Source organism: Bos taurus, chromosome 25 (genome assembly GCF_002263795.3).
Source record: "Bos taurus isolate L1 Dominette 01449 registration number 42190680 breed Hereford chromosome 25, ARS-UCD2.0, whole genome shotgun sequence".
NCBI lineage: Eukaryota > Metazoa > Chordata > Mammalia > Artiodactyla > Bovidae > Bos > Bos taurus.
In genome coordinates, this window is record NC_037352.1 from 35,100,325 (window position 1) to 35,127,542 (window position 27,218).

General features: G+C 54.0%; 2 long non-coding RNA genes across 2 annotated transcripts; both read right to left on the bottom strand.

Moving 5' to 3' along the window:
• Positions 1–6,628: 6,628 nt before the first annotated feature.
• LOC132343871 (uncharacterized) lies at positions 6,629–11,472 on the bottom strand. The gene is made up of 3 exons (XR_009492874.1): positions 10,141–11,472; positions 7,537–7,641; positions 6,629–6,770 (listed from the first exon to the last, which is right to left on the bottom strand). It is a non-coding gene; the product is annotated as an uncharacterized lncRNA (long non-coding RNA).
• Positions 11,473–13,493: 2,021 nt separating this feature from the next.
• Positions 13,494–21,612, bottom strand: LOC112444338 (uncharacterized). The gene is made up of 2 exons (XR_003032668.2): positions 16,774–21,612; positions 13,494–14,113 (listed from the first exon to the last, which is right to left on the bottom strand). It is a non-coding gene; the product is annotated as an uncharacterized lncRNA (long non-coding RNA).
• Between the last annotated feature and the right edge of the window lie 5,606 nt (positions 21,613–27,218).

A 27,218-nucleotide genomic window follows, 5' to 3' on the forward strand; every position in this document is an offset into this window, starting at 1 on the left:
GTGGAGGTGTGCTCAGGCTGGAGGTGGCACCCAGGGTAGGGGGCGGGGGTAATCTTTTTTTTTACCCTGCTCCTTATGGGGGATCTTAGTTCTCAACTGGTCAAACCCAGTGCCCAGCAGTGAAAAGCAGTGCAAGTCCTAACCATTCGACTGCCAGGGAATTGCCTTGCTGTTACAACTCTGTGGCTTTCTCTGAACCCAGAGTGATTCCTTGGCAGGGCGTGTATCAGCTCTACTGCTCTGACCAGGCCAAGGCAGGAGCTGGTACCGATCTGTGTAAGGGACAGACCGCAGAGGAGGCCCATGAAGCCACACTGAGAGACTGGTTTTACCTAGAAAAGGATGAGGAACCACTATCAGTGAGCAAGTTAGGGCCCCTCCCAGACACCCCAGAAAATCCTCTCCAGACATTGGGACTACTGGTACACCTCCCACCCACCCTGCGCCCTGATTCTGTCCAAGGACACCCCTTTCTGGAGCAGCAGCCCCCAGCCAGCACCCCAGTCTTCCCAGCACCCCCAACCCTGCGCCTCTGCCATTTTCACCGTTCACTTCCTCCTCTTTCACCCCCTGCTGCTGGATGCCCAAATTCCACCTCAAATGTATTCATTTTAAAACTTAAGCTTAATCCAGGGTTAAGGAAAGCACTTCGGGCTCTCTGGGGGTGTAACCAAGCTGAACATGGACTCATTAACCCGGCAAAGGGCTCCACTCAAACCACTGTGGTTTAGCATCAAAAACACACGTGATCCTCAGGTGGGGAGGCAGGTGCTCAGCTCCCCAGCCAGCTCCTCCCTTTGGGGGGCAAACTCCAAACAGATTCAGTGCTTCTGTCCACGGCCTGCCTCTCAGCTGTCTGCTTGGGTGGCTTCAGCGAGCCTGGGCCCTGACCCTACCTACCCCACCTGGAGGACCCAATTTTTTGAGCCCTGTAGCTTCTTAGAAGAAGGCACTGGCAACCGACTCCAGTACTCTTGCCTGGAAAATCCCATGGGCGGAGGAGCCTGGGAGGCTGCAGTCCATGGGGTCACTAAGAGTCCGACACGACTGAGTGACTGAGCACGCAGTTTCTTAGAAAAGGCTCTGAGAGAGCCTTCCTCCAGGCTGGTGGTGACCCTTTGCAGGTGATGGGGGCCGGGAGGAGTTCTGTTGGGAGCTGAGCCCTCCTGGTACAGTCCTGCCCCTCTGAGCTGCTTCTGTCTGGAATCCCACCCTGGATGCCCCTCTAGTCTTCCCAGATAAGGGCTGTGTGGCCCCAGTCTCCTCTGGACAGGGATCCCTGAGGGCAGAGGGATCTTGCTTGTGTTTGAGGCCAGCACTCTGCTAGAGGGCCTGTGAATACAGTAGGTGCCTAATAAATGTTTGCAGCATGAAACGCTGGGCCCAGCACACCCTCTCTGTTCAGCCATCCATCAGACAGCCATACACCCTGAACAGTGGGCTGCAGGGCGAGGGCGGGGGAGCAGGGGAGGAGGAGGGTGCTGGGTTCTGCGGAGGCCTCACTGTGGGCAGTCAGGGGTCGTCCTGCCGGCCGGGCTGGGTCAGACACGGACTTCGACCTTGGCTTTGCCGAAGCGCCTGGACAGTGGCTTCTCGCCTGGGGCGGGAGCTCGGCACTCAGAGAAGGAGGAGGCGTCTGCAGTCCTGTGCCCATCACCTGAGCTGCACCGGGCGGGCGGGGAGGATAACAATTATTGGGAGAGGTTTAAAAAAAAATCATTATCAAATAACTACAGCTTGAAAAAGTTGGCGGGCGGGACGGAAAACGCGGCCTGGATCGCGCGGTGGCCGCCTCCGCTCCAGGCGCGCCGCGCCGCGGTAGCCAAAAATGCGAGGAGGAACATCTGTAACGCATTTAAGGGATGTTCACCTTTGAGACCGCGCCGCTGGATGGAGGCTGTGAGTTCACGCGAAAGGAAAAACTCTTTAAGAGGGTTTCCCTTAGGGGACCTGCCTGGCGGGGCAAAGCAGGACTGCACGCCGGGGTGGGGGTGGGGTGGCGGGGTGGGGGTGGGGAGGGGCTGGGACCACCTCTTTGAGCCTCAGTTTCCCCCAGTCTGTACCACAGATGGTTTCGGTCTTTTTTTTTTTTTTTTTTTTGTCCACCGGAAGGGCATTTCCAGTGGGGACATTCGGAGAGTCCCCTTCTAGTCACCTGTGATCCTGTGAGAAGGACCAGGCTTTGGGTGGGGACGGGGCGGGGCCCTCATCGCCTCCTGCCTGTTGCCAGGCCCCTGTCATTGCATTCCCTCCACATTCCAGAGCCCATAACGTCTTCTGGGTGAGCATCTGTCTCCTGAGCCAGGCCAAACCCACCTTCCTGAACACTCACTGCTCTGTCCCTGCAGAGGAGAGCAGGGGACCCTCCCTTCTCTGTGGGAGAGGTGACCTTGTCCCTCCAGGCTTCGTATTTCTGGCCATTCTCACCTCTTAGGTCTTCATCACAGCCCTCCCTCCCTCAGGCCTTGGCTCCTCTAAAGCCCCCTAGCCCTGATCCCCACCACTCATCAACTTCCCCCTGGGGATTTGCATCTCAGAGTGGTCAGCATAGGGTCCAGTCTGCCTCTGCCCCCTCCCCCAGTCACTTCGCAGGTGGCCCAACCTCTGAGCTTTTCAAAGTTAGAGGGGAGGCTGGGGAGGTGCGGGAGTGAAGTGCAGGGACTCTTCCCTGGGGACTCACCCCCACAACACACACACACACAGGAAGCCAACTTGCCTAAGAGAGGCTCAGCTGGGACAAGCCCATGGTCCCGGGATTTCTATCCACAGTATTATGTCCCTCCCAGCCTTTGCCCCCCAGGAGACAGAAAGCACTGGAAACCATATTGCTAGGTGGAGCCAGGAGCATAGACCATCCCTTTGTACAGACTGATCAAGTGCTCATTGAAAAATGCTTCAGATGGTAGATTTTGTGTGATATATATTTTCCAACAGTAAACATAAATCGGGTGGCAGGGGGGCGGGCGGTAGTGGGGTAGGGGGGGTGGAAGCAGAGCAAGAATTTGAACTCAGGCCATTTGGCCCCAGAGTCTGTGCTCTTGGCTCTGAGCTGGACTATGAACCTAGTGAAGGTGAAAGTGACGTGTTAGTCATTCAGTCGTGTCCAGCTCTTTTGCGACCCCATCACTGTAGCCCACCAGGCTCCTCTGTCCATGGAAGTCTCCAGGCAAGAATACTAGAGTGGGTTGCCATACCCTCCTCCAGGGCATCTTCCCTATCCAGGGATCGAACTCAAGTCTCCTGCAATGCAGGCAGATTGTTTACCATCTGAGCCACCAGGGAACCTAGAAGATGCTCAATAAATGTTTGTTGAGGGAATGAATGGGAAAGCGGATGAGTGACTTCAGAAACTTTCAAACAAGTCAGTTTTCCTTCCACTCCCAGGGGCCTTGGTGTCCCCATCTTACCTGTGGTCCTGGGCATGTGCGGTCCCCACCTGAGCCTTCACAGTGCAGTTTGTGAGCATCGGTTTCTGCATTTTCAGCTGTCTCTCCGTCCCTTGCTTTTCTCTGTCCTCCCTCAATCACCTCCCGGGTAGCACTTCCCTACCTGGTTGTGCACATGTGTGTGTGCATGTGTGTGTGTGCGCACATGTGTGTTGAGGGGCGGGGGCAGCCAGGCAGCAGGGGCACTGAAGACGGCCACCTGGCTCTCTCACTGTCTCCTCCCTCCTCAGGTGTTGCGTTTTCACTTACACCTTACCTGCTACACGGCCATGATCTGTGGCAACATCTGAGAAATGCCATGATTCTCTTAGGCACTGCCTTCTTTGCAAAATTTCAGAGTTCTAGAGTGGTCACGCTTTTTCGATTCCATCTGGACCCTTCCTCTGAGTTTTCATTGCCTGAATTAAAGTCTGGACTCTAGGGGTCTGGTTCCATGAGCTCTCCCTGGCAGAAGGAATCTGTTTCAAGATAACAAGTCAAAAAAAATCTCCTTTTCAGTCCCTGGTCAGAGTCTGGCCAACCCAGTCCGAGGCCATGCCTCTGTCCCTGGTGTAGGGGAATTTCTTCCAGTTGGACCCGACTCATCTCTACCTCTCTGCTCACTCGTCACATCTGTTTCTTACATGCACAGGTTGGGAGAACTGGACAGAGGTTCAAGGTTAGTGAGATCTGGGTCGACCTTGAATGTGGACCCTGGACAGGCCCCGAGGGCTATTCAGGGGGCTTGGGAGCTGGCTGACCTCCAGTGACTGGTGATCAGGAATCCAGACTCTCGCCTCCCACGGTGAGAGGCAGAGTAATGTTTGGTCAGGAGGTGGTGTATCTTAGATGGATGGGCATCTGGGGACAGGAGCTGTTAGGAGGATGGGCGGGCAGCCTGGCAGTGCTGAGTGAGGCTGATGAAGGGCTCTGGTGTCTGGGAGAGATGAGGATGGCTAGGTGTGGATGTGGCCCCAGACCACCAAGCGTTCTGAGCAGATTGATAAGGACAGGGTAGAGCCCAAGAGAATGAAGGACACTTTTTAGAACTGGGCCATGGGGTCCGATGGAGCTCCTAGCCCCCAGCGTCAGGAGGTCTTTACCCAAGGAAATAGGAGGCTTAAGTTTCTGTAGCCAATTTCTCACTGTGCTTTGTCACAAAGAACCCAGAGGTCCTAATTCAGAGACCATAACAAGTCCCTGAGCCCAGGAGACCCAGTGCCTCTTAGTTATCTACTTGGTGGATTTTTTTTTTTTTTTTTGCAGCTCCCTGCCTCCTCCCCTGGCACCCCACTCCAGTACTCTTGCCTGGAAAATCCCATGGATGGAGGAGCCTGGTAGGCTGCAGTCCATGGGGTCGCTAAGAGTCGGACACGACTGAGCGACTTCACTTTCACTTTTCACTTGCATGCATTGGAGAAGGAAATGGCAACCCACTCCAGTGTTCTTGCCTGGAGAATCCCAGGGACAGGGGAGCCTGGTGGGCTGCCATCTATGGGGTCGCACAGAGTCAGACACAACTGAAGCGACTTAGCAGCAGCAGCCTTCTCCCCACAGCGGAAGGAGCTCAGGACAGGCCAACTCACTTCCACTCGCCCATGTCAACCCCGTGTGGAAGACGGAGCCTGACACAGCAGGGCAGCTGGACGGGGTCCTTGACTGCATGGGCCCTGGCATGTCCCATCCAACATGGATCCTGCAGCCATGCAGGTGACCGAGGGGACTTGCTTGGCTCCGCCTCGCTTGTCCCAAGAGGCTGGTTCTGGCACCAACTGTCACTGAATAGTAAACAACCGGCGCCAAAAACCCCCTAAGAAGTTTAAGATAAGAGACACCCCTTCAGGGAAGGAAGAACAAAACCTAACAGGAAGCCAAGTGGGTAAACCGTTACTGGTGTCGATGTGAGGGTTGCATCTCTCCGTCCCAGGCTGGAGATGCTGCGCTTTTGGCTCTCGGGCTGGCCTGGGATGGGGGCGTCACAGAGGGGGGGTCGAGGTACACCTGCCAGGGGGCGGGACTGGGGAGCGGAGTGACTGTCATGTCATCTCCTCCCGTGATGCTCTGGGTCCTGCCCAGGTCCCTCCAAGTGGCACGTGAAGGCAGTGACTGGGAGCGGAGGCCCCGAGGCCAGACTGGTCACCGGGTGGCTGCTGACTGTCCTTGGGAAGTCAGTGACCCTCCTGAGTCCCCTGACCTTTCTGAATGTACCCCCTCAACCATGTTGTGGGGATGCTGAGGGGACTCACCAAGATAACTCAGGCCGAGAGGCTAGCTCAGTGCCTGCCGTACGGTGAGCACCACGGCTCAGCAAGGCTTGAGGAAAGGCTGGGTGGTGCACTTTGCAGACCTGGAACTGGGTGAGGGAAAAAAAAAAAAAAATTCCTTAACCATCTGGAGCTGGGGCAAGTCTCCTGGAGAAGAAGCCCTCCAACCCCCAGCCTGGACACCCATCATCTCAGAGGAAAAGGAGAGAGAGAGAGAGAGGTCTTACTCAGAGCTTGAGAACTATGAATCAGCCCTTTAAATTTTTTTGTTATTTATTTGTATTGTATTTTTAAAATTTTATTTATCTTTTTGCCCCACAGTGTGGCACTTGGAATCTTAATTCTCTAACCAGGGATTAAACCTGTGTGCCCTGCCATGGAAGTGCCAGGTCTTAACTACTGGACTGCCAGGGGCATCCCAAATCAAGCAGTTTTCATTGAACACACCGGACATTGATTCAGCACCTGCTTCTGTGCAGGGTGCGAGGGTGAAAGATGCCAGCGCTACCCAGGATGTGTCCTCAGCCATCACCATCTAGTGTGGGACCGGAAATGGATGCTCTCCTATAGGCTGTGATGTGGGACCGGGTGGTGGACACAGAGAAAAGAGAGATGGCCACTCATTCAGATGGGGAGTGTCAAAGATAGGAGGGGAAAGGGATCTAGGCCCTGGGAGGCGGCAGGGAGGGAGCAGGGAGGAGAGGACATTCTAGGTGCAGGGGTGCTCTGCGAGGGGCTCTGAGAAGCACGGGAGGAGGGAGGGGAGGAAGGAGAAAAGAGGATGGTCCCCAGGGCCAGGATTCAGTCACTGAGTTCCCTGCCTTAACAAGGCACCCTCCCCAGGACGTAGAGGGAGTAGAGGGTGGCCAGTGACTCACTCTGCCCAGCTCAGCCTGGACAGCTGTGCAAACAGACTGAGGAAGGGGCTCCCAGGCCATACCTCCCTGCCTCCCTACCTCCTCCCCACCAGGGGCTGCCCCACGCCACCTCTATCCCTCTTGCCTGCACCAATGCCTGTTCTCTCCCTGAGACTGCAGGAATGTCAGTGGAAGTCCTCAGTGGCCCTGGAGTTCTCCTGCACCTTCAAGGAGGAAGAGCAAGATGTGAGGTCTCTCTACACAGAGAGTCTTACCTCCTAGGTCCTCAAGCGTAACTCCAAGGTTCAGGGCCCTAGCAACAGCACCCACGTGCCCATCTGGCCCCCATCTGGCCCCTCCAGTCATTCATTCACCCTCTGACCCACTGGCACTCAGCCCTGAGCCAGACCACACAGCTCGCAGCCCCAACACCTCTTCCTATCTAACTCCAGGGATGTTGTTACTGGTTGTGTTAGTCGCTCAGTCATCTCTGATTGTGACTCCATGGGCTGTAGTCCACTAGGCTCCTCTGTCCATGGGATTCTCCAGGCAAGAATACTGGAGTGGGTTGCCATTCCTTTCTCCAGGAGGTCTTACCGACCCAGGAATTGAACCCAGGTCTCCTGCATTGTAGATGGGTTCTTTACCGTCTGAGCTATCAGGGAAGCTCAGGGGTCAGGCCCCAATTCCCCGTGTCGTGAACTCACTTGTTACTCTTTCCCCTCTCAGGAAATATCACCACTGGGAATTCCCTGGTGGTCCAGTGGTTAGGACTTGCTGCTTTTACTGCTAAGAGCCCAGGTTCAATATCTGGTTGGGGAACTAAGATCTCTCGATCCGTGCGATGTGGCCACATTTTAAAAATGGAAATATCACCACCCTCCACCAAGTTGCTCAGGCCAGAAACTTGGGATCCTGACACCTCCATCTCCTACCCCTTCTTCCTCTAACTTGACATTACACTGTGTAAGTTTCAGCTCCAGGATATACCTCATTCACTGGTCACCATCTCCACGGCCACCACCCCAGTCTCCTCTGCCATCCTCCATTGCCTGCATGTTGGAGCAGTCACAGTTCCTCTACCTGCCATCCATCCTTTACACAGCAGCCCGAGTAATTAAAACATGTCAATCAAAAAAAAAAAAATGTCGATCAGATCATGTTTCTCTCTGCTGAGAACATGGAGGGGAGGAGGCTTGTGTAGGGAACCAGTGGGGGTAGTGGGGGTGGGCTGGGAAGGTTGGAGTTTGTGTTTCCGTGGAAAGAGCCCTGGGCTAGAAGGCTGAGAACATGGCTTCCTTCCGAGAGTTATAGCCTTTCTCTGAGCCTCAGTTCCCCTTTCTGTAAAATGGGCATAAGCAGTCCTTCCCTCCAAGGGTTGGGGTGAGGACAAAGTGAATCAAAATGTGTGTGCTCAGGCTTGGGCCAGTGGTGGGCCTCTCACCAGGGCTGGATGTGAGCGGCTGGATCTGTCTTGAATCCCCCTGCAGAAACTGGAATAGAAATCTGTTTTCCTGGCCAAGGTTTCTCTGCCTGTTTGGGCAGGGTTTCCTTCAGGGTGTTTCTGATGAAGTATTACAGTGCACAGGATTTCCACTGCCGAACTAGCCATGACTCGGGCTCTCATCTGACCCTTTCTGAGAGCAGAGCCCCTATCCTGCCTCTTCTTCTTCCTCTTTTAAACTATTTATTTATTTGGCTGCGGGGGTCTTCATCTTGGCATGTGGGATCATTGGTTGTGCCATGCAGACTCTTAGTTTGGGATCTAGTTCCCTGACCAGGAATTGAACCTGGGCCCTCCTGCATTGGGAGCTCGGAGTCTTAGCCACTGGACCACCAACGAAGTCCCCGGCTGCTCCTTCTTGCTGCCGTTTGTTCCAGCTCCATTGTTGGGGGGGACAGAGGCTTAGGAAGGCCAACTGGAACCAACAAGGAAAGTGGCACAGACCCCTCTCATCCCGCCCCCACCCCTAGTCTGACCAGCTGACTCCCCACTGGCTATAACTCTGGCCCAGTTTACTCAACTGAAGAAAAACGCAGAGAACTCGGCCTCCCTGATATGAGGGTGAGATGTATATAGGTCAGGGGAGTGCCCGGTAGAGGGAATAGCCAGGAAGAATGTTCAGAGGCTCTTCCTGTTTTGCTCCCACCCGCCTCCCCCTCTGTCAGCACCATAGCCCAGTATCCTCCCCGCCTCTACAAGGGCTCAAAAGAAGAATTCAGAACCCCCGTGCTTATCACAGAGGAAGCCAACAGATTCTATGGGGATGGCAGAGCCCTTCCCCAAGCCCGGATCCAGAGAGCCTGTCACTGCTTGAATTCCTGCAGTGTGATCACGTCACTGAGTCCCCACTCCCCTACCTGGCAGGAAATGACTGTCCTGCCCAGCCTTAAGGGGTGACATAAAACCCATGCCCATGTCCGCCTCGTCCTACATCATACAGCCCTTGAGGGGTGGACTGGAGATTGCAGCCTCCCTCTTCCTATGCTTGATGGAGAGGGGAGTGAATGGTGCACGTGGTCCCCAAAAGCAGCGACATGCTAAGTGGGGGACCCTAGGTGCACGTGTTAAAGGGGTGCCTTATCTGTAGAGAATTTAGTAACAACAAAACTGACTCAGAGTCGGCTTGCTCTGTTATCACTTGCTCTGTTATTGCCATCGTAGGCTGGCAATTCTGAACAATGTCATGGATAAGACGCTCCTTTGCACCAGGACAGCCGGCGCCCACCGTCCACCTCTTGCTGTCTTGCAGGGGAGCAGACCCCTGGGCGGCTGGCAGGTGACTCTTCCTGCTCAGTGCTGGCCCTGTTTTCTGACTGATCTGGCACAAGGAGGAAATGAACTGGAGAGGTCAAAGGGCATAAAGAGGTCAAAGTGGCAGCCCAGAAGTCAAGACCTTTCTCCGCTTATCACCCTCCAGGGCCTTCCCCTAACGATCCAAGAGAGAGGTGCAGGGCCCAGGCTGCGCAGGACCCTGTCCATCAAGGCAAGGAGTTTGGATTTTACTATCCTCACGGTGAGAAGCCTCTGGAGGGTTCTAGGCACAGAAGGGCTGCGATCTGATCTGTGTTTGGGGAGAATGGGAAAATTTAGGAAGCTGAACGTGAGAATGGGCTTCATGGAGAGTTTAGAACAACGTTCTTTCGTTCTGTCTACAAGGCTTTTAACATTTTTTTCCTCTCGTTTTTGTTTTTGGCTGCTCTGGGTCTTTGTGGCTGTGCACAGGCTTTCTCTAGTTGCGGCGAGCGGGGGCTACTTTCTAGTCCCTAAACGCGGGCTTCTCCTTGCAGTGGCTTCTCTTGCTGCGGAGCGTGGGCTCTAGATCACAGGCTCAGTAGTTGTCGCTCATGGGCTTAGTTGCCTCTTGGCATGTGGAATCTTCCTGGGCCAAGAACTGAACCCGTGACTCCTGAATTGGCTGACAGATTTTTAACCACTGGGCCACCAGGGAAGTCCTATGAGGCTTTTTGAATCACTGCCATGTGCCAGGCTCTGGGCCAGCTGAGGTGGGTGTCAGTATGGGTGAAGCAGACAGGCCTCTGCCCGCAGCGGGTGCACAGCCTGGGTAGGGAGACAGACATTAAAAATCTCACCGACGTTAACATGCTGACCAGTGTCGGAAAGATGTGCAGGCGTCCTGGGGCACCCGAGAAGGCTTCCATAAACTCTCTTCAGCCGGAGACTCAAGACAGAGTGAATTAACTACTAGGCTGTCCAGAGGCCTGGAGGGGAGAGGGGACAGGGGAATTGGAAGAGCTGAAATAAGGCCAGTGTGAGGATACTGTGGTGGCCATGAGCTGGGAAGTCTCTGAGCTTGTGGGGTTTCCAGAAGACACATCAGGTCAAACTCAGGAACCTTGTCTTTATCCTGGGAAGGGCTTTAACCCAGGGAAGGGGTCCTGATTTAAGTTGTGTTTTTTGTTTGTTTGTTTTCGCTATAATGACCTGTAACGTTGGATTAGTTTCAGGTGTACAATATAGTAATTTGATATTTGTATATATCGCAATGTAATCGTCAGGAGAAGACTAGTTAACCTCCGTCACTACTTAGTTACAAAATTTTTTTCTCGGGATGAAAACTTTGTTTGGCCTCTCCGCATGGTATGTGGGATCTTAGTGCCCTGACCAGGGATCGAACCCACGCCCCCTGCAGTGGAAGCACAGTCTCAATTACTGGACCACCAGGGAAGTCCCGGGATGAAAACTTTTAAGACCTATTCTCTTGGGATGAAAACTTTTAAGACCTATTCTCTTAGCATCTTCCAAATGTATGATTAACGATAGTCCCCACACTGTGCATTCCATCCCAAGCATTTATTTATTTTATGGCTGGAAGTTTGTACTTTTTAACCCCCAGCTCCCACTTCTCTCACTTCTCGTGGTATCGTGTTTTACAACATTACACAAACAAGAGCGAGAGAGCCAAAGCCAGAGAGCCCAGCGCTGGCCTGGCACGGCCTCAATCACCCACCAGGAGTCACTGACCCAGTAAGTGGAGAATTAGACTGCCAGGTTCCAAGTGGCACACCCGTGACGGCGGCACAGCGATGACGGCGGCGGGGAAGCTATGGCCCTGGGCGGCGTGTGGTTAGTCGGGCAGGTTCCTGTGCGCAGCCCCCCGTGGCCCTGGGGTGCGGCCCAGCCCTCTGGCGTGAAGGCGCCAAGAAGTATGAGTTGTTCCTTCTACAGTCTCGGTGACCGCAGCCTTTGGCCTTGATAAGTAGATGATGTTGATTCATGACCTTGGACTTCTAGTCACAAAACCACAGTCTGGCTCAGGATATTTCACCAGGGACGGGAGAGATAGCTGATCAAAATGCACCTGTGAATCTCTCTAGTCTAGGATAGGAATTTGGGATTTTTTTTGAGGGGAGGAGGAGCATGTGGGATCTTAGTTCCCTACAGTGGAAGTCTTAGCCACTGTACCACCAGGGAAGTCCTTTGAATCTCCCTAGTCTGAATCGTGAGAAACTCTGTCCAGTTGGTACTGGGTTGGTTCAGCCTGAGAGTGCTGTTTTTCTGCTTGGCTTATTGGGAGCAAGTAACTTTTGCAGGGAAAGAGCGGCTGCTGGAGGCAGGAGTGGAGCTGGCTGGGCTGAGCGGGTATGTGGAGGCCTCTTCCTCCCCTGAGGCTGCAAGAGCGTTGCTGCTATTGTGTGTGTTTTATTTTTCAAATAATTTTATTTATTTATTTTTGTCTTTGCTGGGTCTTTGTTGCTCTGCGGGCTTTTCTCTAGTTGCAAAGGGCAGGGCTTACTTTGTAGTTGTGGTGTGGGTCTTCTTGTTGACTCCTCTTGTTGAAGAGCACAGGCCCTAGGTGTACTGGGTTCGATAGCTGTGGCTCCCGGACTCTAGAGCACAGGCTCAATAGCTGGGGCGCACGGGCTGAGTCGCTCCTTGGCAGGTGGGATCTTCCTGGCTCAGGGATCGAACTCATGTCTCTTGTATTCGAGGGCAGATTCTTTACCCCAGAGCCATCAGGGAAGCCTTGTGTGTGTGTTTTAAATAACAGCTTTATTGGGATATAATTCATATACCATGCAATCCACATACTCCAGGGCAACTAAAAGTCTGTGTGCCACAACTACTGAGCCTACGAGCCACAAGTACTGAAGCCCTTGCGCCCTAGAGCCTGTGCTCTGCAACGAGGGAAGCCACCTCGATGAGAGGCCCTCACACCACAGCTAGAGTGTAGCCCTCTTGATCCCCTTGACTAGAGAAAGCTGGCATGCAGCAATGAAGATCCAGTGTAGCCAAAAATAAAATAATAATAAATAAAAAAGAAAAAATAAAAAAAAAGAAAAATCCCCCAATGGGTTATTCATCTTTTTATTATTGAGTTGGAAGGATTTTTTTTTTAATATATATATCCTAGATACAAGTCCCTTGTCTGGCATGTGATTTACAATGTATACAGCAGACTATTTTGATCCCTGCAGACCATTTTCCGTTGTGTGGATACCCTGCTTTTCTTTTCCTTTTAGTGGAATTCCCACTAATACATGTAGAAAGAATGATGGACTTGAGAACCACCATTTGGCAAATACCACACTACGAATTGTTTCTGGCAAGAATCATGAATGGATGTTAAAATTGATGGACAAAAAAAAGTATATGAGAAACAGGATATTTAGAGTCTTAAAAGTAGCCTCCCCACTGGACACTTATTAATAGCAAAAGGGAAAAATAGCAGCTTTACACTGGAGAAACTTGGCAGACAACTTGATCAAGAAGTCAAAATTAATATCCACAATATCAGAGACAAACATATCACGTGCCCCCTGGTATGATGCAGTGACAAAGATACAACCTGCTTTTGTGGTATCTTTACCAAAAATGCCTACCCTGAAATTAATGGTGAAGAAGCATCAGAAAATGCCAATAGAGAGGCATTCTAGAAAACAAGCAGCCGGTACTGTTTAAATGTGTCAGGGTCATGAAAGACAATGACGAAAAACTGTTTCTGATTCAAGGAGGCTAAGGGCTCGTGCCATGGGGTCGCTGAGGGTCAGACACAACTGAGCAACTTCACTTTCACTTTTCACTTTCATGCATTGGAGAAGGAAATGGCAACCCACTCCAGTGTTCTTGCCTGGAGAATCCCAGGGAAGGGGGAACCTGGTGGGCTGCTGTCCATGGGGTCGAAGAGAGTCGGACACGACTGAAGTGACTTAGCAGCAGCAAGGGCTCGTGGCAACCTAAAGCAAAGTGATCCTGCATTGAATCTTGGATCAGAAAAAAGAACAAGAGTTGGACCACCTGGGAAATCCAAGTAAGGGTTTTGATTAGGTCATAGTGTTTCCTGATTTTGATCATCATATTGTGTAAGATGTTAATATTTAGAGATCCTGGATAGACTATATGGGAATTCTTCGTACTATATTTGCAACTTTTTGGAAAGTCTGAAATATCTCAAAATTAAAAGTTAACAAAAACCACAGCAAAATTCTGCTTTTAAAACTCCTTTACTGTCCGTTGGCCTAAGGAGGGAGTTCCTGTAGCCAGACTGTCACCAGGCTTAAGATCTGGCTCCAGCGCACCTGGAGCATCAGGTCTGGAGCTCAGGAGCACACGGGGTGGGGCTGCCTGTCATGCTTCATTGTCCCGGCAGGTCCCACCCCTACTCATCTTCCTCCCTTTTTTCCTTCTGAGAAGTACTGAGACTTGGCCCTTAACAGGAGATCACCTTCCAGGAGCTCCCAGTCTGATGACAGAGGCAGACACAAAGTCTGACGACGACAGTGCAGACTGAGCTGGGACTTGACGGAGGATTCCGTTTCCGCTGCCTCCTCCCTGGGTGGACCTTTCAAGGATGACTTTCCCGTCACCTCGTTGGTGAAGCTTTGTGGCTCCTCCAAGTAGAGGGAGCTGCCCTCATCCATCCTCCCTGGGTCTGTACCGTGGGTCCCTTTTCCAAGCATCTCCCGTCTGCTCTGCCCAGGAGGTCTTCTGAGGGGCTTCCCTGATCTCGGGGCTCCTTGATGTCTGGATCAGGGCTCCATTCAATTCTGGATGCCCCTAAAGCAAGAAGTGTCAGGAACTACTGTGTCTTCTGTGATGATGAGTCTGGTATCAGGGCAGTGGGATAAAAACCCCATCATTTTGAGAAGTGAATCCTCCTGCTTCAGAAAATTGATTGGACTCTCTAGAGAACAGGACCACGGGGGCTGGGCTGTTGTGCTTTGACAGGAGGCAGGATTTGAGGGGCGGGAGGAGGAGGGGGAAAGGGGAATGGCAGGGCAGAGATGGCAGACAGACATCTAGGGGGAGGGATTTTAACAGGTTCCTATAATTACAAAGCAGATGCCTCTGCCTCTCCAACCGTCAGTAAACCTACTCCCCACACAGATGCCTGGTGTGAGTGGGATTGGGGATAGAAGCTAAGGAAAAGAATTTCCATATCAGGGCGGCCGTGGTGGAGGACTAAGGCATCTTAAACAAGGAGCCGAGACCGTCTCCAAACTGGTGTTCAGTAGAAGCAGGGCTCCCGGTCAAGGACAACCGAGATGCGACCAGTCTTGTCCCCAATCCAAGACTCCACAGCCATCTTGGAAAGGACTTGATGTTCCTCCACCATCCAGGGGCTGTGGATCATTCTGGTGTAGCCTTGCAGGGGTCAGCATGACCCTCCTGACTCCAGCTGGCAAGACCAGCACGTGAGTCTCTGGTGGCCACTGCATGGAGGAGCCGAGACCCCTCATGCTTTGACTCTTGCAGCCTTGGACACTGGCCTGGTTCCCTCCAAGAGCTTCTGGGGAACTTCCCCTGCCTACATGTCAGGCGGAAAGCGTGATTCCAGAGATGCATTGACTTCTACTCAGTGCACTCAGGGAATCTCTACTGCTGCCTCCTACCTGGGCATCTGCTTGACAAATGTCCCTAGCAAACAAACGGAGAGGTTGAAATGTCCAAGTTCAGATCAGTGTGGTAGAATGGGGGCCTTGAAGCCAGTCAGTGGCTCCAGATTTATTTCCTGGGAATTTTTTTCCCCACTGGATTTGCTGAGAAATCCACAGGGGATGAAGTGGCAGGCTTTGCCCCACCCTATACACCCCCTTTGCACAGGCACAAGCTGAGCCTGGCTTGAGTAGGGGCGGTTCTGGCCAGGGTAGGTGTGGTCACCAAGCCCCAAGGCCACCCTGCCATCACTCCTCTCTGGAGCCCAGAGACTGCTGGCTTCTCCCTAGGGTGAGCACGCTCACTGCCACTCAGTCTTTCAGCAAAGATTCCCTGATTGGCTCCTAACTGCCAGGACTATGCTTGGTGCAACTGCTCAGGGTGGACCAGACATGACCCCTGCCCCCAAGGGGTCACCATCTAGTAGAGAGACAGGTATGGCTATGGGCAGTTACCATACGGCGTGGAAGGGCATTGGCAGCTCCTGTGACCTGGGAGCACCATGGAGGCACCTGGCCCCAAAGGGGTGGGGCTGGAACCTTCCTGAAAGAGATGATGAGAAGCTGAGTCTTAAAGGATGAGGAGAAGGAGTTAGTGGAGGTGGGAGTTGGGGGAGGGAGGCAGAGGCATGGAGAGGAAAGCCACACCCATAACCAGGGGCTGGCCTCGGGATCCCAGGGCACCCCGCCACTCAGATGCCTGTCCTGGTCCCTCACAAGCCAGGGAGGGCCCAGCCTGCTGACGTCCATTCCCTCCCCACCCAACTGCTGCCCCGCACAAGGCCAGGCCTGCATAAGACTTCCTGGGGGCATTTACCCCATCACTGTGAGTCTGGAATTTCAGACCCAGAAGCCAACTCCAGCTGGACGAGGCACACAAAGAATTTACCCAAAATCACCTTGTAGCCCAGACTCCCCTGGAACACAAGATCCCCAGGATCCCAATGCAGGTGGGAGCCAGGCCCCCCACGGGCTCCCACACTGGTCACAGCTCTGCCCTTGGAAATGCCACGGGAATCCACCTCCCTCCAGTTAGACTGGAGGGAATCTGCCTCCTGGGTCACCCTCTCCCACCCTGAATCTAACAGGTGTGTCACTGGAGGAGCCTACATCATATGATTAAATCTTAGCTGCAAGGGAGGCTGGGAGATGACTGGTTTTTGTGAAAGAAGATGGACAATCAGAAGGTGGGAGACTCCCCAGACATAGGGGGCACATTCAGCAGCATTGGGCAGGCAAAGGAATGATGGATGGGCACTCTTTGACACTGAGGGGGAGGCTCTGACTGGCAAGGGAACTCTGCTATCTGGCACGATCCAAGAACTAACATCACAGCCCAATCCAATGGCCTGCCTGGGGCCATCTGCTTCCTCATCTTCCATTCGTCCTTTTGCTCATTCATCCATTGGCTAGTCATTGATGACAGCTCCTGTGTCCCACCTCCATCAACCTTTCTTTTTCTTTGTTGTCATGGTGACCACTGTTGACCTGCCTTGGCAATCCAGGGGACGTGTGTGCACCAGAAACCACAAATCCCACAGAGGAAGGGATCAGGGCCGTGGACGGAGGAAGGGAGGGTGGGAAAGGCATCCAACAGGGGGTCATGGCAAGCCCTGGGTAGGCCCCTCTGCTGTCACCCAGCACCCCTTCTTCTCCCACCTGGGGAGGCAGGCGCACTGGGTGTAGGGAACCCACCCCTTGTTATTTCTTGGAGGAATGTCATGGCTTGATTCCTCCTACCCTTTCCGATCTTTGGGGTTCCCATCTGGAAAATAACAGCTTCCCTCTGGAGAAGCACCCATGTGGTTGAATTTGATTATTCCCACTCACGCTGTGTTCGCTGTTTCCGGAGCCTGGCAGGAAATGTTTACCGTGGATTTTTACAGAAGTGGCTGTAATGATGGAGTCCTACCCGACTCCTTCCCATCAGGTAGGCGTATCTCCTCCCATCCCAGGGCGGCATGGTGGGGAACAGGTGTGAGATCTGGAGTTAAGCCCCTGGCTGTCTCTAGCTTTGTGACATCAGAGAGGCCACTTCACCTCTGGGAGCCTCAGTTTCTCATCTGTATAATGGGGAAAACATTATTCACCCGGCAGGGGGAGGAGCCTCCTCAACTTGGGCTCCTCGTTGAGAAGCCCAAGGTGGGTGGGGGGGTGCTTTGAGGGAGGTGGTGCCCCAAGTCACCAGCTTGCAGGGACCACTGTCCTGCTCCTAGGGGAGACTTGCCTGACCTATGTAGGACCTTGGTGCTTTTCCTGGAGACATGCTGGGAGGAGACAGCCCTGCACCCTGGTACCCAGTCCTGGGTCTCCCACGTGGGAGCCTGAGGCACCTTCCCCGGGCGAGGAGACGGGCTCCATCCGCGTCTCAGCTCCTCAAGAGAGCAGCAGCCACTCTGCCTGCGAGCCGGAGGAGTTGAGAGAGAAAACGTGGAACTAAAATAGCTCTTTTCCATAAACAAAGCTGCTTTTCGTTGGGGGAATGTAAACAGGCAGATGCATTAGGAGACGGTGCCATCCGGCGGAGCCGTGGGGGAGGCGGCCACGCGAGGCCCGGGGCCTGTGCTGCCAGTGTCCCGGCCAGCCCTGGATGAGCAGGATGCCAGGCGGCCAGGCCGCTCCAGCGCCCGGGGGGATCGGGGCCACGGGGCACCCTCTGGGGCCTCCTGCAGCACCCCGTTCAGACAGGGCTGGGGGCCTCTCCTCACCCTGGGGGCCACCCGCTGCGGGCTGAGAGTGTTTCCTAGAGCAGGGGGGAGCGGGGACCTCTGACCCCAGAGGCTGGCACTGAGCCTGGATTAGGAGATGCAGCCATTCCTCTGAGCCACTGTCCCAGCCCTCCTTCGCTCCCCATCCTGAGTAGCTTGCGCCTTTGCCTCCCTCCGTATTTGGTTATCTTGTCGTGGGGCTCAGTCTCAAATCCCTTGAATGTGCCTTACAATGAAAGGGACGCGTCCAGGGCAAAGAAGAGGTCCTGGGTGGGAGCATCCCTGGGGTTGGGGGCAGGTGGGGATATGGGGAGAGGATGAGCGGTGGGGTGAGGGGGAGAGTTGCTCTGCCCCCACTGGGTGGGTAGGGGCTTGCGGTGTCCCCTGGGCAGTTGCCCAGCCTCAGGGGTGTCCAGCCCCCAAAGAGTCCCGGAGCCTGGCTCTGGCAGCTCCCTGAGGGCCCCTGGGGAAGGGGCTCATTTCTGGGTTTGTGGCTGCGGCTTTACTGAGACCTCGGGCCTGTTTTCGGCGAGGGGTTGGTGGTCCAGCCTCAGAGCTGCTGAGCTGTGCCCTGGGGAGGTGATCTGTCAGGGCACTGTAGATGGTTCTAGAACCTTGACCGTCACTGAAAGGATCCCCCAGAACCCCCTGTGCACCCCACCCTGGGCTCTGAATGAGACAGAGGGCATCATACCCCATTTATAGACGAGAAAACAAGGCCCAGGACAGAGGAGGGATGGCTTCCAGGCACAGCTGACAGACCAGTGACCAGCCTGTGCTCAAGGGCCTGCCTCCATCACGTCATGACACCACGTCCTCAACAGAGAAATGGAAGCCACTGCCTCCTTTGCAGAGGAGGAGGCAGAAATCCTGTGACGGTGGAGAAGGAAATGGCAACACACTCCAGTACTCTTGCCTAGAGAATCCCATAGAAAGAGGAACCTGGTAGGCTACAGTCCATGGGGTCATAAAGAGTCAGACATGACTTAGCTACCCAACAACAACAACAAAATAAAACCAAAACATAAGCTATTCATTAATTTTAAGATGTGTTTTATAATAAGAGGTCGGAAAAAATGTAAAATAAAAATAAGTCCTCCCTGGTGGCTCAGACAGTGAAGAATCTGTTTGCAATGCAAGAAACCCGGGTTCAGTCCCTGGGTCGGGAAGATCCCCTGGAGAACAGAATGGCAGCCCACTCCAGTATTCTTCCCTGGAGAATTCCATGGACAGAGGAACCTGGTGGGCTACAGTCCATGGAGTCACAGAGAGTTGGACACGACTAACACACACGCATATATTTTAAAAAAGGAAATCCCGTGATGGTAAATGTCTCCCCAAGACAATGGCACAATAATCAAGGGCAGACCTGGGACTGGCACTTCCAAGGCCAGGGTCATACCCACTTCGAGGCTACTGGACTGTGGTCAAGGGCATCCCAGGCATTGGAGGGCAGGGATGTCTGGACTGGGCCCCGCCACTTGGGAGAGGCATGTCCCTCACCTGTACAAGGGGCTGGTGAAAGCCCCCAGTACATAAGACAAGTGTGAGTATCAGCTTGACCCAGGTGCCAGTCAGAGGAAACTGTGGCCCTGCCCAGCCACTGCCTGTCTGGAGGTGGTGATGTTCTCCTATAAAAACAACACTTGGAAATCAGCCTCTGGCAGAGGGGACGTGACAGCTCTGCTGACAGCTCCCTGCCCCAGGACTAGCGGCTGTCTGGTTGAGGGCAAGGCAGCCACGCTTCCTGTGGGGACTCAGCCGTGGGAGCCTGCCTGGGGGGAGCAGGGGGGTGGGAGCCGAGCTTCAGACTGAATAGTGGAGGGACTGGCATGGGCTGTGTGTGGGGGTCCTGTGGAGTCAGCCGAGGGGGCTGCAGGCTGGGGAGGGCTGCTCTGAAGACCCTACGGAGTGTTGGGGGTGGGGCTTCAGTGAAGCCTGCGAGAGGCTAAGGGAGGTGAATCTGGAAAAAGAGGAGATGGGCCAGCGGGTGGGATCCAGGGAGAGAAGGCTGTTGTGGGGAGGAAGGGGTTTGGGTCCTGAACCAGAAGCCAAGAACGTTATAGAACCCTTTTCTTGGTTGGTGTGTCCCTTGGGGAATATCTGATGAGCTCCAAAAGTCTCATCAAGGCCAACAGTTGAGTGTCCCGCTGGTGGAGAGCATGGCACCAGCTAGGGTCCCATGGGGGGCTGATGTCCACAAAGATCCCCAAGTCCCATGTGAGCCCCTCCCACCTCTGTGGCCCGTTTCTAGGAGGGCCCCCTCCTCACCCCAGCGTTCCTAGCATAGAACTTGATCCTGGGATTCCTGCCCCACCCCGCCCCCCACCAAAATGTCCTCCAGCCCACACGGCTCTGTGCTTCTCTCCCCAACCCCCTACATTCTGCCTTTGTCCCCCGTCTGGTTGTTGTCCGGCTTCCTGGTCATGCTCTGGCCTCCTGCCTTCCTCTACCCTCCCCTGGAACTCTTTACCTGCTCTTTTGGCTGCCAGATGGAGCCTCAGAAGGGGCTCAGGGCACCGTTATGCTCTGGGAACTCTGGTGGTCGAAGACCTTCTCTGGCTCCCCAGCACCCAATCAAAGGAATCCCCACCCCTGCGCCTTCCCTGCCTGAGGCCTGGCCACATCTGGGTCTGCACGCTCCCCGCCTGGCCCATGGCTTGGCCCAGGCTGCGTGCCTTTCTCCCCACTCTCCCTTTCCCTGGCATCCTCATCCCGCCCCTCTTGCCCCCTCATCTCTAGGGCTGTGACTCCTCAGCTCCCTTCCCAGCCTGTTATCCCCAGGGTCCCTGCAGCTCCCCACCCAGACCCTTTCCTGTGAACATTTTGGAGATGTGTGTGTCTGGGTCAGGGTAGGCATGGGGGTGGAGGCTCAGGAGGAGGGTGGGGGCCAGCTCTCAGCCTGGAGGAGCTCAGCCTGGGCGCCAGTTGGCTTTGGCGGGCTGGGGTCTCTGATCACTCGCCTCTGTGACTTTGCCAGCTCAAGGCAGTGACTCTGATTCACCCCATGAGAGCTGGGGATGGGTGGATGGGGGGACTCAGCATTGCTTGAACCCCAGGTGTGTTGGCTGGCAGTGCCCCTCCCCTGGACCTCACCTCCCTGTTGCAGCTGGCTCTACGCCACCTCCACCCTCCACTTGGCTTCCCAAGGCTGGGGCGGGGGGGTTGGGAGTTAGATGAAATCTCAGATGGGGGCTGAGCTGAATCAGGGATTCCGAGCTGTGACTCCGGTCTGCTGCAGAGAGGCTGGGAGTGGGGGGTCCCAGAACCTCCCTGCAGCTCTTTGGTGGGAAGGGGGTGCAGCTGGGGGGCGTTGAGCCATGGGTCCTCTGAGGACCCACATGCCTGCCCTCCCCCAGGGAAGTGGGAACATGGTCAGGGCAGTGATTCACAGCTGCTACTTCCATGAGGTCATCTGCAGCCTCCTCCCCGCAGGGGGCTGGGGGAGGTGGGGGCGGCCGGGTGAGATGGGACAGGCTGGTCCTCCCGTCTTGCCCCCCCTCCCTGTCCCTGGCAGGCAGGAGGAGGGAAGGAGAGGAGGAGGGAAGGCAGGAAGGCGGCGGTCTATCTCAGCCACCATCTAATTACCCCGAGAGGTAATTGCTCTGGGTTTTCTCTGACACCTTGAGATTTCTCTCCGGGGCCTTGTGCAGTGGAGCCAAAATAACCCTAAGGAGGCTGCCGGCCCCAAGACAGTGCCTATCTCGAAGCCCCAGCAACTGCAGGCGGCCCCGCCGCGACGTGCCCGAGCTTTGAGACGGCGTGAGTTTATGACAGGTCCCATTATGTCTCTTGCACAAGCACTGAGTGTTGAAATACCCAACGGATGATGGCAGTGTTGAAATAACCTGTCGTCTCAGCACTTTCCCCGTCATTAGCCAGATGTTCCAGCCCTCAGAAGCGTTTGCAGCCTTGCGCAGGGAGGGAGGGGGCCTGGATGGAGGCAGAGGGAGGCCTGGGTGGGAGGATGCAGCGGCCTAGTGTCCCTGGGAGAACAGGGCGGGGGTGGGTCAGCCTTGGAGGAATGTGGGCACAGACAGACGGGAGGAGGGGGAGAGCCTGGCTTCTTTTGTCCCTTTTGAAAAATTTAAAAAAAAAAAATTGTTTTTGCCTGCACTCAGGATCTTAGGATCTTAGTTCCCATGCCCCCTTCAGTGAAAGTGCCTGGTCTTAACCACTGGATCGACAAGGAAATCCCTACATTAAAAAATTCTATTCATTTATTTTTTAAAAAATTGTATTGGAATTTGACTGACTTACCATGTTGTGTTAGTTCCAGGTGGACAGTAAAGTGATTCAGCTCTACATGTGCATGTATTCATGCCTTTTCAGCTTCCTTTCTCATATGAGTTATCACAGAATATTGAGTAGAGTCCCCTGTGCTACCCAGTAGGTTCTTGTTGGTTATCTATCTTATACATGTGTGTGCTCAGTCACTTCAATCGTGTCCGACTCTTTGCGACCTCGTGGACTGCAGCCCGCCAGGCTCATCTGTTCATGGGGATTCTTCAGCAAGAGTACTGGAGTGGGTTGCCATGCCCTCCTCCAGGGGATCTTCCTGGCCCAGGGATCGAACCCACATCTTCTGCATTGCAGGCAGATTCTTCACCACTGAGCCACTGAGGAAGCCCCTCTTATATATAGTAGTTTGTATATATTAATCCCAAGCTCTTGATTTGTCCCTCCCCGGCATTTTTCCCCGTTGGCAGCCAGAAATTTGTTTTCAGTATCTGTAAGCCTGTTTCTGTTTTGTAAATCAGTTCATTTGTATCATTTTTTTAAAAATTAGGCCCCGCATATGCATGATATCATATGATATTTATCTTTCTCTGTCTGACTTCACCCTTCTAAAAAATTTTTATCCCCGAGTCCCATAGTCACTGCAGGGGTGGGACTATGCGTGGGACCGTCCTAGCAGGGAGTCCACGTCAGGGCCCGCGGGAGCTGGGCATCCGGGCTCTGCTTCGCTCAGAGTGTGTCTCGGAGAGGTGATATCTTGACCGCTGTCCCCCATCCCACCTAGTCTGGGGACGAAGCCTCATCTTGAATCTAACTCTGGACTCTGAGGCCTGGGTTCCCATCACACTGTCTCCCACATCCGTGCCTCACAGTAGCCTTTGGAAAGCCATATTTTAACCAAAGGGGCTGCTCGTGGAGGGGCAAGTGTGCCAGGGAACCCCTCGAAGGAACTTTCTAGTAACCGTGGTTAAATAATGAACTCCCCTGATAAGCAAAACGCCCTGTCCCTGGTGGCATCCAAGCCAGAGAAGTGACACAGCCACCAGCTGTGGAGGGCTCCCATATCTGTTGTTTAAGTGAAGAATGAAGTGAAAGCCTGCAGCTGATGAGTGAGGCCCTCAAGGGGTCATAACTCCCAAAAGGAGGCACCTGGGCAGGGGGCGGGCTCATAGTCTCTCTGTTTAATACCTTCTCGTTTCTCCTGCTTCAGGAACCCGTATAACCCCATGTGCTCTCTCCCATTGAGGAAAGGACTAGCTATTAGTCATTCACACCATAGTGAGAATGCATTTCTTCCCGAACTGAGGCCCCAGGCACCCTGGAGATGCAAATGCTGCCATCTTCAGGCTACATGGCCCCAGCCTGGCTCGGGCTGTCCGTCCCGCCCCTGTTTGCAGAGAGAGCGCCAGGGCAGCTTTCTGTCAACACCTCCTGTCAGCCTCCAGGCTCCTGAGGAAGAGGTGTGGTCCAGTTAGGGACCCAGGCTGGAGCAGTCAGCCTGGGGCGGCCAGACAGTCCTTCCTGGGCTCCACTTGCTGTGTGATGCTGAGTGCATGCCTTCGCCTCTCTGAGCTTCAGTTTCTCCATGGGCGTTAGGGACCCTGAGAGCACGTGACTCACAGGGTTAACATGCATGTGGAATGTGAAGACCTGTGGGTGCCTCTGCTGGAGGGGACCTCGGGGTCAAGGTGATGCTGAACTTGGAGACAGGAGGGCTCTCGCAGCAGGTGCTAGCTGAATGTGGAAGGGCACTTCGGCTCTGCTGGTCAGCCAAGGGGCAGCCAGGGGGCTGCTGACCCCAGGCCTCGGCTGAACACGGAGACCTGTCTCAGTGCTCCGACATCTCCTCTCCTCGGCAGCCTTGACCATTTGGTTATGCTGTGTCGGCCAGGTTCCTCCCTCTAAGGTTACAATCACTGTCTTTCCCTTGTCGATTAATACATCTGAGGAGTGAGCCTTTGAAATGAGGCACTTCCTGTTTCTCCTCAGACTTTTGTCCATTAATTTTAGCATCCTTTGGTACATACCATTTGCAGCAGTTGTTCCTGGGGTGTTTGCCACGTGGTACTTCTCTATTTCCTTCTTCCGTTTTACGGCATTGCAGTTCAGTGTATGGAAGAGCGATCCTTTCTCCCTCCTTTGTTTATTTGTCCAATTATGGATTTGTATCAGTGTGGGCTCCCCTGGTGGCTCAGACAGTAAAGAATCTGCTTGCACTGCAGGAGACCGAGGTTCGATACCTGGGTCGGGAAGATCCCCTGAAGGAGAGCATGGCAACCCACTCCAGTATTCTTGCCTGGAGAATCGCGTGGCCAGAGGAGCCTGGCAGGCTACCGTCCATAATGTTGCAAAGAATCGGACACAACTGAAAGGAAAAGAGAATTATATATTTATATCAGTGTATTATGTTCTCTTTTAATCCCTCTTTACTCTTGCTACCTTGAGAACTCGGCATTGCTACTGAGATTTAGGAGTGAGGGATGGTGGCCAGGAGTAGAAATCCCTTCCCCAGGGTCTTGCCTCGTAGGTGGCCAAGGAGTTTCCAAACTATCCCAGATTCAGGCCCCTCCATCTTTTGCCTGGATCACTGCGGTGGCCTCTGACCTGTCTGCCTCCACTGTTGTCCTCGTAGCTCACGTCCCCTCCCCGGACCCTTAACAGTAGAACTACAGAACACTTTATTTTTCATCTTTTAAAAAAAATTATTTTATTTTGAGTGCACTGGATCTCCGTTTCAGTGGGGAGGCGGTGGGGCTCACTATTGCGGTGTGCTGGCTTCACTGCCCCACAGCATGTGGGATCTTAGTTTCCCGGCCAGGGATCAAACCTGCATCCCCTGCAGGTTGGAAGGCGCATTCTAAACCATTGGACCACTGGGGAAGTCCCATTAGAACACTTTACCTGCTTCCAGGGGTCTCTCATGTCCTCTAGATAGAGCTCAGACGCCTCTGCCTGGGTGGAAAGGCCCCTTCAGATCCCACGTCTAGTGATTCTTCAGACCTCATCTCTTTCTGTCCTCGCCTCCATGGTGCAGTCTTCTCAGCACCTCCTCCAGCGTGTCTCACGTCTGGGCCTTTGCACAAGCCATTCCCCAGCCTGTGACATGGCTCTCCTCCTTACCTGGTTCCCTCCCACTCTTCCTCCAGGGCACAGAGTCAGGCGTGCATCACCCTTTGGGCACCCTCGAGCCAGTCCTGGGCCTACTCCGGAAGTGGAGGGACGCCCCTTGGGCTTGACGGCAGTAATTGCCACCTGCCTTGTCTCATCTGTTACTGCTCTGGGTCTCCTCTCTGGCTGGACTGTGAGCCCCTTGAGAGGAGAAATTGGGTCTCCAGACCCCAGCAACTGGCACTTCATGGTGTTTGGTTAATATTTATGGAATGGATGAAAAATGGACTCCAAAGCCCCTTGCTCTTTCTGCTGTCCTGTGGACCTAGTGCGTGCAGGGCAGTGTGCGAGGGGCTACAGAAAATGACAGGAAGTTGGAGGGAGAAGAAACATGTCTATGAAACTATAAGCACGAACAGCAGCAGGGCCTGCTGGGGACTCGGAGTGCGTGGCACACCATCCGCAACATCATTCTGTAAAGGAGATGGAAGCTCAGAGAGGTGAGGTGACTTGTCCAGGGTCACACAGCTGGTTAGTACCAGAACCTGCAGGATGCCAGAGCACATGCGCCAGCTACTACCCCACACAACCTCACACCCAGCTAGACGGCCAGTGCCTTGTTCAGACACAGAGCTTCCTACGGGCCTCAAATCTAATGGCTTTATGTGGCTTTTTCCATGTCATTAATTGCCCTCCATTCCCTGCCTCTTTGGGTGTTTCTGTTATAGTTAAAAGAGCAATAAAAAACAACATAATTGGAAGACAAAGGCGACTGCCCGGCCAGTTCGCCCTAAGGAGCAGAGTGCCGGTAACTTGGGTGTGATCCTACCCATGATTCATGCAGAAAAATTACAACCTTCCATGAACAGGTGTGTACAAGCCACCGGGTGGGGTGGAAGCAGGCACGGCATTTAGATCGGGCAGTAAAACCCAGGCCTGTGGTGGGGAACCAAGTCAGACAGCCTGCTGTTCTCCTCCCTCCCCTACCCCAGAGAGACATTATTGGTGCACAGCCCTTTAAAGTTTGCAAAATGTTCCTGCTGCTGTGTTTATACAGACAGCAGAGCCCCACCCGTGCTGAGTCCAGGACAGTGAAGACTGGGTGCTCCAGGTCAGACGACAAGACGCCAGTGCTGACAGGGAAGCTCCTGGGGTGATGTGCTACCAGGATCCAGGGTCCCAGCCCTGGACAGGTTGCAGCCCACCCAGGAGAAGGGGTCTGAAGAGGTGTTCCACCTTTCTGATGGACCCAGGAAGGCTTCCTGTAGGAGAGGGTGTGGAGAGCTATCTAGGAATCTCTTCTTCCCCACCTATTCCTTGTCTGTGGCAGGAAGGAAGTCTTCATTTTCAAAGGGAAGAAGAAGAGGGACCCACCAGGTGCCCACTGAGTGCCAGAGCTGCTTCCCTGGCCACCTGCTGTCATATCAACTGAGGCCCTGGGTCCTGCCAGACCAGCCTCTGGACCCTGGGCTCAGAAACTGGCTCCTGTGGGCTTATTTAAGCCCACTGCAGTGGCTTGCGTGCATGCCTGCTAAGTTGCTTCTGTTGTGTCTGACTCTGTGATCCTATGGACTCTAGCCCACCAGGCTCTTCTGTCCATGGGATTCTCCAGGCAAGAATACTGGAGTGGGTTGCTGTGCCCTCCTCTGGGAGATCTTCCCAACCCAGGGATCGAACTCGCATCTCTTATGTCTCCTGCATTGGCAGGTGGGTTCTTTACCACTAGCGCCACCTGGGAAGCCTCTGCAGTGGCTTGTGTTGGTCACTCAGTTGTGTCTGACTCTATGTGAACCCATGAACTGTAGCCCGCCAGGCTCTTCTATCCATAGAATTCTTTAGGCAAGAATACTGGAATGGGTTGTCATTCCCTTCTCCAGGGGATCTTCCTGACTCAGGGACTGGACCTGGGTATTCTGCATTGAAGGCAGATTCTTTACCGTTTGAGCCGCAAGTGGCTTCTCTCTCCCCAAATCAGAGAATCCTCCTTAGTAGAAAGCAGCCTCCAGGGGAATTTGGAGGGGGCTGGGGCTGGCAGAGGTCCTGCCTTGGTCCAGAGCTGCCTCCAGGACTCTGGCCACAGGTCCCCTTGCCGGCAGATGTCCATTGACCCTGAGCCCTGGTGGCAGGGCTGTGGGCTTTCTCGCCCCCATGTGCCCACCCTACTCTGAACCCACTGCCGACAGCCCTTTTCTCAAATTGAGGGACAGTTCTTACAGGCCT